This window comes from Podarcis liolepis (genome assembly GCF_965112155.1).
Source record: "Podarcis liolepis genome assembly, chromosome: 1".
Classification (NCBI taxonomy): domain Eukaryota; kingdom Metazoa; phylum Chordata; class Lepidosauria; order Squamata; family Lacertidae; genus Podarcis; species Podarcis liolepis.
Window position 1 is genome coordinate 28,566,902 of NC_139554.1, and position 17,372 is coordinate 28,584,273.

General features: G+C 43.7%; 1 protein-coding gene across 33 annotated transcripts in view; it reads right to left on the bottom strand.

Moving 5' to 3' along the window:
• Window positions 1–17,372, bottom strand: part of NRXN3 (neurexin 3) — a 1,209,742-nt gene that overhangs the window by 334,219 nt on the left and 858,151 nt on the right. The gene's annotated exons all lie outside the window — the stretch shown is intronic.

The window sequence follows — 17,372 nt, forward strand, 5'->3', positions numbered from 1 at the left end:
CCCGCCCTCCCTTGAAGGGGCTTCGCTTTGACCTTGCTATTGCCTGTCATGGGGTCGTCCGCCTTGGTGCGGGGGCCTAGTAGGAATTTTTCCTTTTGGCTGATTAGTGTGTGCCAATTGGGTTTTGCCTACTACGTAGCAAATCGTCACAACTTGTAAGGTTGGCGGTTAGGCATTGGTTAAATTGGTTGGTGGAGGGGTATGGATTGGCTGTGCCTACCCCTCCAATGCTGCTGCAGAATGGGAATTCCGTTAAAGGAATTCTGGGGCTTACCATCCCCCTTGTCCAAACCCCTGGAATCGGGTGCGGGCCGTGTAAGACCCCAAGGCGCAGGCAGGGAGGAACTGAAGGGTCTGTAACGCAGCCCCAGTCGCCCTGCTTGTTCCTCCACACTGACTTACGCTGGAATCCGGGAGTCAGTGCTATCCCCAAGGCGGGGGGGATAGCTAGTCATCACCAATGCCTACGCAACCACTCACAATTTTGTATGATAATAAAAGTTGTGGCCAAAATTATGCCAAAAACCTTAAACAAAAATTATGTGTGATGTGTGAGTTATTTGGGGTAGGGATGGTTTGGGGGACCTCAGCACGCAATAGCACACATAGGGCTTTTCCCACTCTCCATTTGCACTGATAGGCATACCAAGTTCGGAAGGGGGCTACAGAGGTTGCCGTGCCATGAGATGTAGGGGGCTGGTATTAGAACAGTGTTTCCCAAACGTTTTTGGGCAACGGCACACCTGTTTACCGGGAAAAAATCTCGCGGCACACCACCATTAAAGCCCCGCCCCGTGACGTCAGCGCGCAGCGTCACGCCGGGAGGGACGCACAAAAGTTAAAGTTTTTTCCCTTCCCCTTGCTGGGGTGGGAGGAGGCAGCAGAGCGAGGGATTGAGGGACGGCGGCAGCGGCTGTTGTGGTGGTGGTGGCGATAGCGGGCGGAGGAGGAGCCGTCGCCGGGAGTTGCTGCTGCTGCTGCTGCTGCTGCTGCTGCCCGGACATGCCGGCCTCCTCCTCCTCCGCTGTCTCGCGCGCCTCCCTTTTGCGCGCGCTGCCCCGCCGCTCGGCACCAGCACCGCGGAGCCGCCCCCGGCTCGACGCGGATCCTCGCCGCCGCCCCGCCTCTCGCCGCCCGACTCGCCCGCCTCCCTCCCACGGCACACCAGCCGGTGTCTCACGGCACACTAGTGTGCCGCGGAACACCGGTTGGGAAACACTGTATTAGAAGGGGAAATTGGCAATTAGCCCACAAATTCATAGGCTTCTGTGATCCTTCCCACACTGCTTATTATGAGCTTCCTATAGGCATCTGGTTGGCCACTGCAAGAACATAATACTCAACTAGATAGGCCTTTGGTCTGATCCAGCAGGGCTCTTCCTTTGTTCTTACTAAGTTTCCATACTGCATGTGGGTTTCTTACAGTCTTCCCTGCTATAAAATTATCTAACATCACCTTAGCTTATCATTGATATTTGTTCTTATTGAATATATGGGAGCCTTTTTTCCTCTGAAAGCGGGATAAAATGCTATGAATGAATGAATGAATGAATGAATGAATAAACAAAATGGAGACTTGGGCAAAAAATTTTAAAAAGCTATCATAGTGGGTTATATGATGTGGATTTGTGGCTGGATGACTGACAGAACCCAAAGACTGCTCATCAATGGTTTTCCACAAATTGCATTTTCCAGAGATTGACATTTGCTCCGATTCAGGACTAAAGAGTGGGTTTTCCCAAGGAAAGTAGTGTGTCAAACAGTAAACTGCTCAGACCCATGCAGAGAAAGCACAGGGCAACTGGAAAACAACTTGGACTCAGGCTTTCTAGGCACGGGACAAGCTTAAGTATGAATGAGCCCTAAGTCTTGTTCAAGGGATTACCAGGTGTTTCACCTGCCTAGGAACATACCATCTAACTTTTTCAGACCCAAAACTGGGACGGGCATCTTCTGGGATGTGCTCCCAGGCAAGTCACGTGACCAGCACCTTGCTCTCACCCCAAAAAAGTACTTATGGTGGGGCAAGATCTTGCAGGGTGCCCCAAAATGCACATTTTGGGCACTGCACGAAATTACAGCCCCGAATAGGTACTTCTTGGGGTGAGAACGCAGTGCAAGAGTGCAAATGACCACAGGACCGAAATGGCCATCACAATTTCGCACAACGAAACAGGCTGTCCCATTTTTTCCAGGGCATTTGGAATGTATGTAATAAGCTGCTCTGATTACTACATTTTCTCACTGAGCCTTTTTTCACAGGTTGTGTACATTACATTGCAAAACCTGTAACTGTCATCCTGAATACTCATCTCATTTGTCCCTGTTATATCACACTAAAAGTGGCATGGATGTCATTAACAGCATCTCCCTAGTAGTGAATAATTCCCTTAATTAGATAACTAAGAATTTGCCAGTGTCTAGGTAAATAAATAAATAAGCACCTTGTATCTCGGTCATAGCTGCACTTGTTTCAGGGAGAGGTGCATAAATAATAATAATAATAATAATAATAATAATAATAATAAATAAATAAATAAATAAATTTTATTTATACCCCGCCCTCCCTGGCCAGAGCCGGGCTCAGGGTGGCTAACACCAGTAAAATTACAGTAAAAACATAATAGGGGGGGGGAACCAATGTAAAATACAGGTTAAACTGCAATTTAAAATGCAGCCTCATTTTAAAAGTAGCCCATAGATCAAAACCATAAGGGGAGGGAAACATAAGGGTCAGACTGAGTCCAAACCAAAGGCCAGGCAGAACAGCTCTGTCTTGCAGGCCCTGCGGAAAGATGTCAAGTCCCACAGAGCCCTAGTCTCTTGTGACAGAGTGTTCCACCAGGTCGGGGCCATTGATCCTCTGCATACAGAATGTTTTTTGGGGAAGTGTAAATTGAGTAATTTTGCATTAAAAATTGAACTGAATTTGTTCCCCTAACATAATGGAGCCCATCTCTTGGCTGCCAGTAATGAAAATGACCATGGCCACATTTACACTTATCACTTGTAACAGTCAAGGCTGCCCTCAAATAATTCTGGGAGCTGTAGTTGGTTAAGGCTGCTGGGATTTGCTAGAAGACACTTTCTCCCCTCACAGAGCCACAGTTCTGGGAGTTCCCTGTGAAAAGGGATTAATTGTTAGACCACTTTGGGAGCTGTAGCTCTGGGAGAAGAACAGGAGTCTCCTAACAATTCTCAGTGCCCTTAACAAACTACAGCTCCTGGAATTCTTTGGGAGAAAGCTTGTCTGTTTCAGATGCTATGATACTGCTTTAAATGTATGGCACAAATGTGGCCCACCCCAGCTTAGCTTCAGCAAGGAAGCTGTTTTATGTGCCTCAAGACCATTCCCTAGGAGTCATAATATTCCTGTCTGAAATACAAGCTCATTTCCCCTCCACCTAAAAAAACCTTTAAGGGAGCTTCCTAGAATATAATGTGAGAAAAAGGATAGGAAGTGAAAAAATATGTATCCAAGAGAGATGTTAATTCATATGAAGCCTGCTGTTCCAAAAGCCAACCTTCTCACCAGGTCTCTCTTTAATTCTTTTTACATTTCTGAATGGGGGAAAAGGAGATCAGGCTACTGCATTTTGCTACAGTTTTCTGACTCCCCCCTCCCCCCCTTCTCTCCAGCTAGCAGAATCGAGGGTCTCTTGAAAATTTATTAACAATGACATTTAAACAACATAAAAGCCATTTCCATTCAATTAAATAAACACAGCATGTTAACCTTCAGTAAAAGAAGTATCCACTCTTTTTATAGGCTGCTGTAAACAGATTTCTGGGCTTGAACAAAGCCAAAATCAATAAAGCCTCTGCAAACAATAATAATCTCATGCACACTCTATCGACAGCTGCCTAGAAAATATCGCTTGACTCTAACTGTCCTGATGATTGGGTGCTTTCCTGGTCTTTCCCTCTTGCTCTTTAATGTCAAAGCACCAAATGGAAGCCAGAGCAACATGCAAAGCACTTTCCTCAAAGGAAAAGAAGCAGGCTGGTTGGGATCTACTCTGCTGGGTCACTTTTGGTTCATGAACAAATGAGCAAGAGATCAGTTCAAAGCTCGCACTAAGGCAGGGGTGGGGGGAGGGACCATTTTCAACTTGAGGGCCTTATTGTACCTTCCAGAGGCCATGTACCATTGGAGAGGACCAGATGGAAATGTGGGTGGAAAAATGCATGTGACTCTTGGGGTGGGATATGATGAATGACTCCCATCAGCAGAAGCCCTGTGGAAGGACTTCCACTCGTGTAGAGGAGATCATTCTGTCTGGCAAACCGAAACGTTTGCACTGACGGAATGACCACCTTCTTAGCATGACATTGAATTCCTCCCTTCTGTTTGTATAGTGCATTATGTTCCGGTCATGTAGACGTCAGAGGCTTCTGCACTCATCCCACTATCCAGGCATGTATGCAAGTTAAATGACTCAAGGACCTATTCCAGCCAGGTAGGAGGAGCACTCAAGGAGGGAACGGCCTGCAGGACAGGGGTGGTCTGGGAACAGTCCCAAAGGCCAAACAGAGAAGTCGAGGGGATACAATTGGCCACTGGACTCCTGCACTAAGTGTTTGTACAAATTAGTATTGGGGTAGGAAAAGTAGCAAAAGTAGAGATCTATAGACATAAATGTAAAATTGTGTAAATGTCAAGTTTTCTCACCTCTGCACTTCCTGGCCATATAGTATTGTATGGACACCCACAAAACACTTTCAGGTAAAGGTAAAGGGACCCCTGACCATTAGGTCCAGTTGTGACCGACTCTGGGGTTGCGGCGCTCATCTCGCTTTACTGGCCGAGGGAGCCGGTGTACAGCTTCCGGTTCATGTGACCAGCATGACTAAGCCGCTTCTGGCGATCCAGAGCAGCGCACGGAAATGCTGTTTACCTTCCCGCCAGAGCAGTACCTATTTATCTATTTGCACTTTGACATGCTTTCGAACTGCTAGGTTGGCAGGAGCTGGGACCAAGCAACGGGAGCTCACCCCGTCGCGGGGATTTGAACCGCCGACCTTCTGATCGACAAGTCCTAGGCTCTGTGGTTTAACCCACAGCGCCACCCTACCCCCACTTTCAAGCTGGAGATAAATGTAGGACAAACTGATGTGCATGAGAATGTGCCAGTAGCCACTTCTGCAAGAATTGCAGCCTGGGATTATCTGTGAAGCCTACAAGTTCCCACAGAAGCCTGGAAATTCCGTTTTTAAGGAACCCAACAGCTTGCTTTTTGTTGCTTGAAGCTGTGGTGCTTTATTATCGTACCAAATGCAAAAACACACATGGTATAAACCCATTAGGCAGCCTGGCCCCCTTTCTCGGGCTCAGCAATGCTGCAGTCTCCATTATCAATATAATAATATTGGCCTCGCTTACAAGACTGTTCAAGGACTGAGATAATGTAAAGAGCTTCTAGCATTTTGAATGTACTACATAAATGCAAGCTGTTGTTTAATACCAGCAGAATTTATATTCTATTATTTAAATTTAAAGACTGACTTTTGACCAAATCTGGCATCAACAGGCTTTCAACAATGGCATGCAACCCTGTGCACATTTACCTGGGAGTAAGCCTTGCTGAATACCATGGGACTTACTGCTCTGAATGAACATGCATGTCTCTATCATATCTAACAATCACGTTGAGTACAACTGTATACTGCAGACTTTTTCAGCTTGGCTCATTAGCTGAATTTAAAGACTGTTTAATAAAAAAACAAATCACTGAGCAAAAAAAGAAAACAAAATACATATACATATATGCAAATGTTTGCTTACTAACATCTCAGCGCTCAACATTGTTACTTGGACATACTCCCACTTGAATTGCAGGAGGTAATAATGACTAAGCCACACACTGTCATACTGTAAGTGCCTTGGGGCAGGCTCCTGTTGACTGTGTAGAGCTCCATATACTTTGTCTGTGCTACCCAATTGGGATGATGACTGTGGATCATGATGATGAAGAGCAGAAGGAGATAGTCCACATCATCACAGCTTAGCAATTACAACTTAAGTTATTTAAGGTATCAGGGAAAACACTGCCTATGTTCTACAATTTTGTGTGTATGGTGGGGGAGAGTTAACTGTTTGGTTCTTGCTGTTTTACAATTTTGTGATATTTTGCTTGCTTATGTGCTATTCTGCGCTGTTGTAGAGCTCTGTTATTGTTGTTAGCTGCATGTGTGTGTGTTTTCCTTATAGAAATGTGCTGTGAAGATAATATTAATATTAATAATATGAACGTCCAACACAATTATGGATTCTTCTGCACAGTATGTCACATCTTATTTAGAAGCTGATTTACAGTTGGAGTCCTTTTGAAGCCCCTTGCAGAAGAAGCACCTGCCATCATAGCTGGAGGTAAGCAATGACCTAATCGAAACACACCATATGGCAGATAATGAAGAAATGAAGTCAACTTGGAATGCAGGCTGGGTGTTTTTTTTTTACTATTTAGTACCTGCAGCATGTCAGGGAAGCGGTTTGGGAACTTGCTGAACACCTACTTTCCCCCAACATTGATTCTTATCTTTGCACTAATCCTAACGAATTTGCTTTCCATGCATAACGATATCATCTAGGTTTCCAGGAGGCAACTCAGCATTAGCAAAATCAATCATTAAAACAAATTGCTACCCACAATCTCACAATCAGAATCCTGGTGGGGGTAGATATTTTCATGAAAGCTCATTCCTAAATTGCCTTGATGGATGTTGAAAGAGAATGTTTCGTGGGCAGCAGTAAAGGAATTAATTTGTGTCTCCTAGACACAAGTGCACTATCTATTGCATCTGCCTCTTCACTGCCCCTCAGTTTCATTAGGCACTGCTGGTCTTCCAATTTGTCACTTCAGGGCTGCTTGCTTGGCAGCCAGTCCACTTTAAATTTGGGTAGAAAAGAAGGCATTGCTTTGTCATGGCCAATTGTGTCATCCCAATGATGATGATGATGAGCACCTTGATCAAATTGGGAGGGTCATATGTGCTTAGTGGCAGCACACACGTTTTGCATACAGAAGGTCTCAGGAAGAATCCTTGACATTTCTGGTTAAATGGAGAAGTTGAAGCTACTGCTCTCAACCAGAGTAGAGACCACCCAGCTAAATGAACCAATTCATGGATCTGGTTTGCATGTTAACAGCAAGCCAAACACACAAGCATGTGGGTAGGTATTCTCAGGGGGAAATCGTGACCATTTTGCGCCTCCTCTGGTCCTGCTATTGCCACGCTACCAAGAGCTAAGCCATGGTTTGGCTTAGCATTACATCCATGCCAAACATAAATTTTGGAATATTCAGGACCAGCAAAAGTAGGCATTTCTCCATAAAAACACACAGATAAAACAATTGAAGGGACGCGGGTGGCGCTGTGGATTAAACCACAGAGCCTAGGACTTGCCGATCAGAAGGTCGGCGGTTCGAATCCCTGTGACGGGGTGAGCCCCCATTGCTCGGTCCCTGCTCCTGCCAACCTAGCAGTTCGAAAGCACGTCAAAGTGCAAGTAGATAAATAGGTACCGCTCCGGCAGGAAGGTAAACGGCATTTCCGTGTGCTGCTCTGGTTTGCCAGAAGCGGCTTAGTCATGCTGGCCACATGACCCAGAAGCTGTATGCCGGCTCCCTCGGCCAATAAAGTGAGATGAGCACCGCAACCCCAGAGTCGGTCACAACTGGACCTAATGGTCAGGGGTCCCTTTACCTTTACTTAAAACAAGTGAATTCACTATCAGAAGATGTAGTACTGGGCACCCACTTGAATGGCTTTAAAGGGGGATAAGACACAATCACAGAGGATAGCGCTATCATTGGCTACCTGGTAGCTCCCTTATCAAAGAGAGTGTGCCCCCTGAAAATCAGTAGATGGGAATTGCAATTGGGCAGGGTGCTGTTGTACTCAGGTCCTGCTTGTGAGCTTCCCTAGGCATCAGGATGGCCACTGTGAGTGCAGGATCCTGGAGTAGATGTGCATCTGGCCTGATCCAGATATGCATCTGACCTGATCTTATTTGCATACACAGAAAAACCAGTTGGTAGAATCACTCCAGGCTGTGGGTCTGGGAGAGTGGTATCATGTTAAATAAAAACAAACCAACAAACAAGAAAAATAATGAGCACACCAGGGGGACAGACTATTGTCCAATACTTCTGCTAGTTTGTTTTCTACCTGCAGGGAGATAACCATACAGTGGAGCCACCAAGTTTGCCACCTCATGCCTTATACTAGGCCTTAGAAAGCACTGCTAGTCACCATCTTGCTGGCTGGCAGTGCTTTCTAAGTCCTCAGGTATAGCTATATTTCCCAGCACCTGCTGCTTGGAATATTTTCACTCAAGGTGTTAGGGATTGAACCTGGGGTCTTCCTCATGCAAAACATGTACCTTGCTGCTGAGCTCTGGCCCTTTATCCATCTCTACAACTCATTCTATGCATGTGCTTTATCCTCTCCCCAAAGAAATCCAATTTCATACTGAAAAAACACTTGCTGTACGTTGCTCCAAATTGTAATTGTAAAAAAAGATCCTGCGACAGGCTTTCCATATCCTTCCTTGGAATCCCCCCCCCCCAATTGTGCTGAAAGGTTAAAAAGTGTCCCTATTATTAAATCTAAAGATGCAATCTACCACCGTTAAAATCCTTGTGAGTTTTGCCTCTGACTGCAATGGCAGCTGAATTGCATTCTGCTATTTTTCTTCTCGCAATTTAAAGCTATTTAAATTGCACCACAATCAGCATTTGTGTTTCCTCCACGGCTGCTACATATTTGTGGCATCTGGCTGTATTTAACTTCACTTAAGCCTTATCCCTGGGTAACTCTGGTATTGTGTCTCCTGGTCCATCTTCTGCCCCTTGCGTGCAGTACTGGATAACAGGTTCTAATCCATTAAGAGTCTCTGCATATGGAGAGGATTGCCTCGGCACAGGGAGTTGGGCTAGATAACCTTCCAGCCCCATTCCCTGCCAGCCCCTTGATTCTGTGCAGCCGCGTTCAGATATGCCATTATCATGTTTCCCTTTCAAACATTCCTTTCTTAGGCTAACAGTCCTATAGAGGGATTAGTAAGAGGCTTCCCAATGGCCTAAATTGCAGCAAGCTGTTGTTCTTCGTTGAAAGTGGCAGGGGTTCACCTCCCTATAAACAAGACAGCAAAAATTGTCTAGAGCAGGTCTGAGACACAAAGCGTGTCCCCAAAGATGCCATTGTATTGGGTGTAGGGAGCCTCCTGATTCTCTGACAAAATGTGCCACTTTCTAAAGCAATGAAGAGCAGGTGATGCCACACCACTCTTCTCTTCTTCACCCCTCAACCAAAAAACCATTAGTGAATTTTTCATTAGTGGTTTTTTCAAAACTCTGCTGAAATATCCACAACTGTAGGAGCTCCAAAGATTGTCACTATGATCGTGGAAATTGCAGAGGAATTTTGTCATGTCCCATTAGCTCCTATACTTGGGTACAGGTTTATTAAATGCACACATTACTTCCAACTAAAAGGAAAAGGAGTCCCAAAATGATTTGCTACAGAAGAGAGACGGATAGAACCACCAAGGCAAGCTTTTCCACTGCCTTGACCCCTGCTTGAGACCCTTATAAAGAGGACCTGATGTCTAAGTATTTACTCTGGCTATCTCTAACAGCCCCTTTGCCTTTTGAGCAAGAATATGAATGTACTCAGTGCTTTTTTCTAAAAAAAAAAAAATGTTTAGGTATACTCTCATTTTCCTACTCATATTGAAATACTCAATGAGGCCAAACTTAGATTCACAAAATATTTAGGGGTGTGCTTACCCCTACATCCCCCCTGGAAAAAGCACTGAATGTATTTCATTTTAAATATAGTTTTTAAATGTTAAGATTTTTTTCATACTTAGTTTTTTTTAATACAGACACCTCCTCACTTGCATGTGAGCAGCCTGCAGGTTACTGCTGGCATGCGTGCCATTTTAGCACCAAAAGGGGCAGGGGCAGAACAGGGTGGAATGGGGTGGGGTGGCAGAAGCCAGGAATGGAAGCCCCCTGTAAGTGAGGATTCCCCTATATGCACTTTCTGTATTCGAATTTGTTTGTTATTTTTGTGAGCTGTCTTCGGGGGGAGGGGGCGGTTTGGCCAGAAGGTGGTATATGCATAAACAGTAACATTGCATAACATTTGAAAGTGAAATGGAAAAAGTAATAAAATCATGTACACATATGAAAAACAGATTAATAATGCCATGTCTTATTTTACCACCAGCACTGCACAAATGCATGGGGGGTGGAATTTCCCTAGCGCTGAAAGGAGAGAAGCCTATGGGGGTCATGATGGGCTTATAGGATCATGGAGTTGAGCTTCTGAATGTCATTAGCACACACACTTCCTGCCTTTTCTTCCCATGATTTGTGCGCTGGTGAATGAGATGAGCCAGGACATCTCGGGTTCAGATCTTGCCTCGGCCAAGAATTCACTAGCTGCCCTTAGGCAAGCTACTATCTCAGCCTTTGCTGAGCTATCCCGACCCCCTGCAATCTGCAGCAGGAGATAACTATGCTAGCCTCCTTATGAAGATGTTCCATGGATTACTGAGGTCATGCATGTGAAATGCTTTGAACTCTTTCTGAAGCACTGTATAGAATGCTAATGTTATTCATTGTTATTGTTCTTCCTGCCAGTTCATTCATTCACTATCCCCATGTGGTTCTCTCTCCAGTGACACTAGTGCAGAGGTTGCTAACTGTTTAACTGTGGGCACATTTGGATTTTTGAATCAAGATTGTGGGTGCCACCCCCTCTAATCACCTCTCTCTCCCCTCTCCTGGATCAGCCCCTCCCTATGAGACAGAAAGCGCGAAAGTGTACAGACACACACTTCACATGTCCAAGGGATCTGAATGAAAGCCAACAGAATTAATGTGAGCCTTTAAGGTGCACAGAGCTGAGAAGTAGGAAGTTGGAGGAATGGTCTCTTTCAACTCTATGGACTTTTCATTTTTGGGGGGCAGCAGCTTTGTGAGCAGCAGGGGAAGAGTTCACAGGCACAATTGTATGCAGGTGCACCATACTGATGACTCCTGCACTAGAAGGTATTGTATGAAGGGGGAGAGAAAAAAGCAGTGACTTTTCGCCAGCTTTTAAGTGAACAGAAACTCTCCATACTATATCCAAGTTATTACCTGTGCAAAAAATGTCATGAGGGCCAGGAATGGGGTAAAATAACTGGAATATAAGGCAAAAGAGGTGTTCTATGCTTTTCTGATTGCCTCTGATAGGAAAACCTTGCAGTTTCTCCTAGTATTTCTTCTGTAAAGGTAAAGGTAAAGAGACCCCTAACCATTAGGTCCAGTCACGGACGACTCTGGGGTTGCGGCGCTCATCTCTCTTTACTAGCCAAGGGAGCCGGCGTACAGCTTCTGGGTCATGTGGCCAGCATGACTAAGCTGCTTCTGGCAAACCAGAGCAGTGCACGGAAATGCCGTTTACCTTCCCGCCGGAGTAGTACCTATTTATCTACTTGCACTTTGACGTGCTTTCGAACTGCTAGGTTGGCAGGAGCAGGGACCGAGCAGCGGGAGCTCACCCCGTCGTGGGGATTCAAACCGCCGACCTTCTGATAAGCAAGCTCTAGGCTCTGTGGTTTAGAGTACCCCACCACCATTTCTTCTGTACTAGGGACTATTTCTGCTGGAGAAGAGTCATCCCAACCTCAGTGCTAATGCAGAGGGTGAGGAGTAAGTACAATAGCTGGGATGAGGCTCTGGGCATTGTCTCAGAAGAAAACACTCATTGCCTTGCACTCATCAAGCTGTTATTTCGTTTTTGCGCTCTTTGGTATTCAGCTCACAGTCTTTGAACGGATGCTTCAGATCCATTTCAGTTAATGAAGTCTTTCTTCAGAGAACAGCCTCAGATATTGAAGATTCTAATTTGCCTGGCACTCTTGAAGTGCAAGTCCTCGGGTTTAGGTATTCAATACCTTCCTCTCCCCTCTTGCAAAATACTTGCCCTCCAAATGCATAAATGCAAGATAGCTGGTAGCAAAATAAAATACTGCGCTTTGTACTATCTCCGTGACTCCCAGTCACTCCATTACAGGCTCTATTAACGTAAATTAAGAGTACAAAGGGTAGCTAAATGAAAGCATTCTTCCTCTTCTGCTAGTTGTAGCTAATGCAGAGCCCTAGGATGTTGCAATTAGGCATTTCTTCACCAGACTGACCTCAATGGGAAACAAATGAACCTATCCAAGTGATGCCCCTCCAGGCATTGCTGCTACCACTGAGCATCAGCTGCTGCGGGAACCTGCTAGGAAGAACTGGATCGCTGCTTTGGAAAGAACAGCCTTGCTTTTTAATACAGGAGGAAGAACAATTTGGAAAAACTGAAAGGGAGAGTAGAATGAAGAACTGTTTAAAATGGGCAAAAAAGTAATTAAGGGATATAAGGGGAGAAGAGATGGGAATATTATGTTGTTACCAGCTCCATAAACATGCTTTGATTCTTATTATGCTTTCATTATAATAAAGGTCAGAAAGCTATTCCACCACCTACCCTTCCGAGAAAAGGCCATGCCCAAATCTTCTGGATTTTATTAGAAAATCTTAATAAATGCATGAATAAATGAATGACAGACCCTCTGGAAATAGACACAGTTGCAAAAGGTCTCCTGAAAAAGAGAGATGGAACCCAAACCCCGAATGATGGAGCAATTAGACCGTAGAGGGGGATTTCTGCAGGGCTGCCTGGTTCGCGGCCCCCTCTGAATTGTGCAAGTGGGGCACAAGAATCCCATGCTAAAAAGCCATGTGACTGGCCTCACTCACATGCTTCTAGCCTTTTAAAGGTTACTACAGCACCATGAAACATGCCCACAGAAAGGCAGCTCACATAGTGCTGCTGTAGCTGCGAAAGGTACCTTTTGGTTTGCCTGTTCCCACATCTAGGACAATTGATGCTTGCTTAGAGTGAGTTTTAAGTTTGTCGTTATTATCTGCGAAAACATTTGGTTGCTATCTGTGACTTAGGGAGTGTGAGAGCTCCTGGTTTGACTTAACCATGTACATATTTATGAAATCTGAGTGGTGTGCATTTGGATGAGTTGATCTGAACATTCCCCTTGGTTTCCATTGTTTTATCAACATCATCAACAACAATGTCATCTTATTATTGAATTAATAAAAATTGTATAGCGCTCATCATGTGAAGATCCCAGTGAAGTCTAGGAAGCTTTAATATCCCAGATCTCTATTCCTACACTGAGGCTGAGGTTGTAAGCACTAAAGCTACTTTATTAAGCATAAGGCAGAACAAAAGAAAACATGTCTCCTCTCTCTGGTCTTCTTTGGAGAGAAGTCAGAAGTGAAAGCAAAAACAAATGGAACAGTGTACAACAAACATCCGCTCCCATGATTCCAACAGTCGGTGCCGGAATGCATGACACAGAAATGTGGTGAACCAATCCTACATACTGTATCTGCACAGTGAGAGGAATAGAAACCCAACAACTAGGACACTATAAGGTTTTGGAAAACAGCATAATATTATGATAAAAGGTGAAATTTACAGTGCTGGGACTGTATACCTTGCTCCTGTGACCAGTGCCAATGGGAACTTTAATAGCTACAAATTAAATTCACATTTAGCACTTGGTACAAACATTAATTAACTAATCTTCACAATACCCCTGTGGGAAAGCCATGTCATTATGCCTACTCAGAAAGGTTAAATGAATTGCCTCTGTCCACGCAACAAGCCAGACCCTGTACTGGGATTGGCATTTATAAATAGTTACCGTTTAGGGTTGCAATTCATTAATAGGGAGAGGGGTGCTGATTTTCATTTTCTCTGCTCATGCCTCCTTCCTCACCTAGGATTTCTGCCACCTGCACCTTTTACTGCCATGGAACCAACAGTGGAAGGAAAGAACCAACCAACACACACACAGAGAGAGAGTATTCTGAAAATTCTGCACTGCTCTCATGGAAAAAGTACTGGCCCAAAATCCAGGTGTTTGGAACATGTGGTTAACGCAAAGGAAAATTGCATGCATGTTGAGAATTGGGTTACATGGTTTTGATTCCACATTTCCCACTGCCAAATAAGCAGGCAGTCTTCAACAGTGGGAATGCAAAACCAATCAGCAAAACTCCATGTTTGGATGAAGTTCATTCCAATGCATACATAGCCTTTGAACTGACAAGTGAACTATTCCTTAAGGGGTGCGTTAACATATGCTGAATATACAGCTAATCATTAGCATGATGCTGGTCACATGAGTCAGTTTTGCATTGGTGGCTAATCAGCTGCTTTTATTTTTTTTTCTTACAATCAAGTGGTACAGTGGTGCCCCGCAAGACGAATGCCTCGCAAGACAGAAAACTCGCTAGACGAAAGAGTTTTCTGTTTTGGAGGTGCTTCGCAAAACGAATCTCCTATGGGCTTGCTTCGCAAGACGAAAATGTCTTGCGAGTTCCTGCGGGTTTTTTTCCTCCCCCCCTTTTTTTAAGCTGCTAAACCACTTATCCGTTTATCTGCTAAGCCGATAAGCCGCTAAAAGCCGCTAAAAGCCGCTAATAGCGCTAATCCGTCAATGGGCTTGCTTCGCAAGAAGAAAAAACCGCTAGACAAAGAGACTCACAGAACGGATTCTTTTCGTCTTGCGAGGCACCACTGTATTTAGATTTTATGACATAAAATAAAATCCATATTTGTAATAGTTTATAGCCATCCAGAAGGTCATTTACGGTATATGTTTGTGTGTGCCAGTGAGCACATTTCAGGAAATCAGGGAAATGATATAATGTGATGAGGGTGTGTACATTTATATAAGGATGAGTGTGTGTTTGTATAAGGTACAATAAGGTATGATATAAGGTTGATGATGTTAAAAAATAACTGACCCGATATTGAAGAAGTCTAATCTGGACAGTTTTTCATTTTAAATTGTTTATCTAAATGTCAAAAGAAACATTTGCAAGCTGATCAGAGATTGCCTTTCCACAGAAAACAGGTTTACATTTTCCTAGCAGAAAACTGATATGTATGTACAATGAACCATAGTCTGACCTAGCAAGTTTTGAGGTACAATCTATATGTTAGCAAGACAGTGAAATCCCATATAGATTATATAAGGAATTTCCCCATGTGAAAATTCAGTTTTCGTGAATGAGGGTGGTAGTGGAAAAACCATTCCAATGTGGTTTATGAAGAAGAGAATCCTGGTAGTATTTATTCCATGACCGAAGCCTCAATTATCAGGTTAATGAGAGGTCAGGCTTCTTAAATCTTTTGGGAATTACACAACAGAAAACATACTGTTAAGGAAGTCAGACCAAAGCAGGCAGTTGATTGCAGATCCTAGCGTAAAATGCAACCAATTAAATAAGTGTGATTACCAGGGTTTGCACAGCGCCTTCTTTACTGGCCACACTCCAGAGCTATTTCAGCAAACAATGAGTATCTGCAGTTCAAAGACCTCTAGGAAATGCGTTTGTACTCATGTGGCTAGCAAGAGAAACCACATAACAATGGAATGGGGAGTCTAAACAGTACTGAAATGAGTCCTCAAATCAATAGCAAAAGGAGTGCAGGCACGTTACTCTCAATGGAAAGTCCAAAGCCAGCTCCTTTGGCATTCTTATGTAATGAGAGATCAGGGTAGACTTAAACATGATATGCATTGAACCAAAAATGCAAGTTAAACTGCAGTTCACAAAGTTGGTTCCTTCTTTCCTTGCCTGCTTGCTTGCTTGCTTCCTTCTAACGTATTTTCCTTGTTTATTGTAAAAAAAATGGGATGGATATTTTGGTATCCCGAATACATCTTACTTTAAAACAAAAACAAAACAACAACAACAAAAATCCTGTAATTATAAAGTGCAGTATATATGCATTTCATTCCTCTTATATTTTGGTGAGACAGGATGTACCGTATACCCTTTTATGGTAGCTTGTGCTGAGAAGGGAGAAGGGGAAGCAGAAGTCAGTCCTAGCAAGCATAAAAAGTCCACTCTTTGCCTGCCATTTGCACAAACAACAGGATTGATAAATAGTCTGAAGTAGTCTGAGGTATGCAGATTGTCCTACTGTTATTGAGCTGTTATTCTGGTTCCACTACACCAGCTATCTCACCTTTTCTGAGCCATATAATACCTTGGCACAACATTTACTTCATACTCATACTTCATACTCTGAGATGCTTAGACTATTTTGAAAACAAGAACAATCTAGTCCCAAACCGCAGTTTCACCTAATTCCAGCACAAACTGGGTATTTTTTTGAGAATCCCCTGAATCACACTTGGACTCCATAGACTTATTCAGAGATCTGTTGACTAGACTCTAGGAAAAGCCAAATATACCAGTCAGGGTCACCTGGTTTCATGGGACATAAATGAAACATTCACAAGGCCTTGAGGTCATTGTGTGGGCGGCTTAGTACAATATAGGATCTGAAATGGATTAAGAATCTGCTGCACAATTCAGTGATTCCTCCTGTATTCCTTGGCAAAATCAGCTCAAACAAATCCAGATTCACTACAGAAGTTCACAGTTTTTCTGGAATCCAACAGGAATGCTAGCTCTTAAACAAGGTTAAGGGGTCAATGCTTATTCCGAGAGTTACTTCATTCAATTACAGTTATTCCTCAGGGGCGCCTATAGCTCTGGACATTCTCTACAGCCATCACATCCTTATGGGAAGTGTAAATTTTCTCTTGGATAATTGTTTTCCATTTATTACCAGTACAAGATTGTACAGATATCCTCTGTGGTTTTTCTGCTGGTGACTTGATAGAAACAGCATGCTGATATTTTGCTTCATACACAGGGGAATGACTAGATTCTCGTTAAATTTGCCATTTCATATTTTATTGTTAACCCCATCATTTATATAGTACCAGACAGTCTTCCAATTTGTTCATTCTTCATATGCTCTGCCTTATTAATTCATGACAGGACCTTAGTATTTGCTTGCATACTGATTTAGCTTGTCAATTTGAAGAGTTAGGCCATCAGCAAAACCAGATACCCTGGAACGTTTATTTCTTTGTCAAAAAGATTCCAGGGTGGTGTACAAAAGTATGAATAATCCTATGCACATTTGCTTCAAAGCTCCATTGTGTTCAAGGGATTTAATCCTAGAAAAGTGTGCATAGGATTTGTAGAGTACATGAACTGGAGCCAAACCATACTATGACTGTGCTATCAGTCTCTTGTAACAAAGTTGATATTGACTGTGAAATGGGAATGGAAGTAACTTTAGTGGCGTCACTTTTGATGCTAAACACTTGATTCAAATCTTCATTTATCCAAAAAAACTTAGTGTTTAAATGTGCTATATCTTCATCATGCCTAACAGAGCACTCCAAACCCCTGATCTGCTGTGCGAGAGGA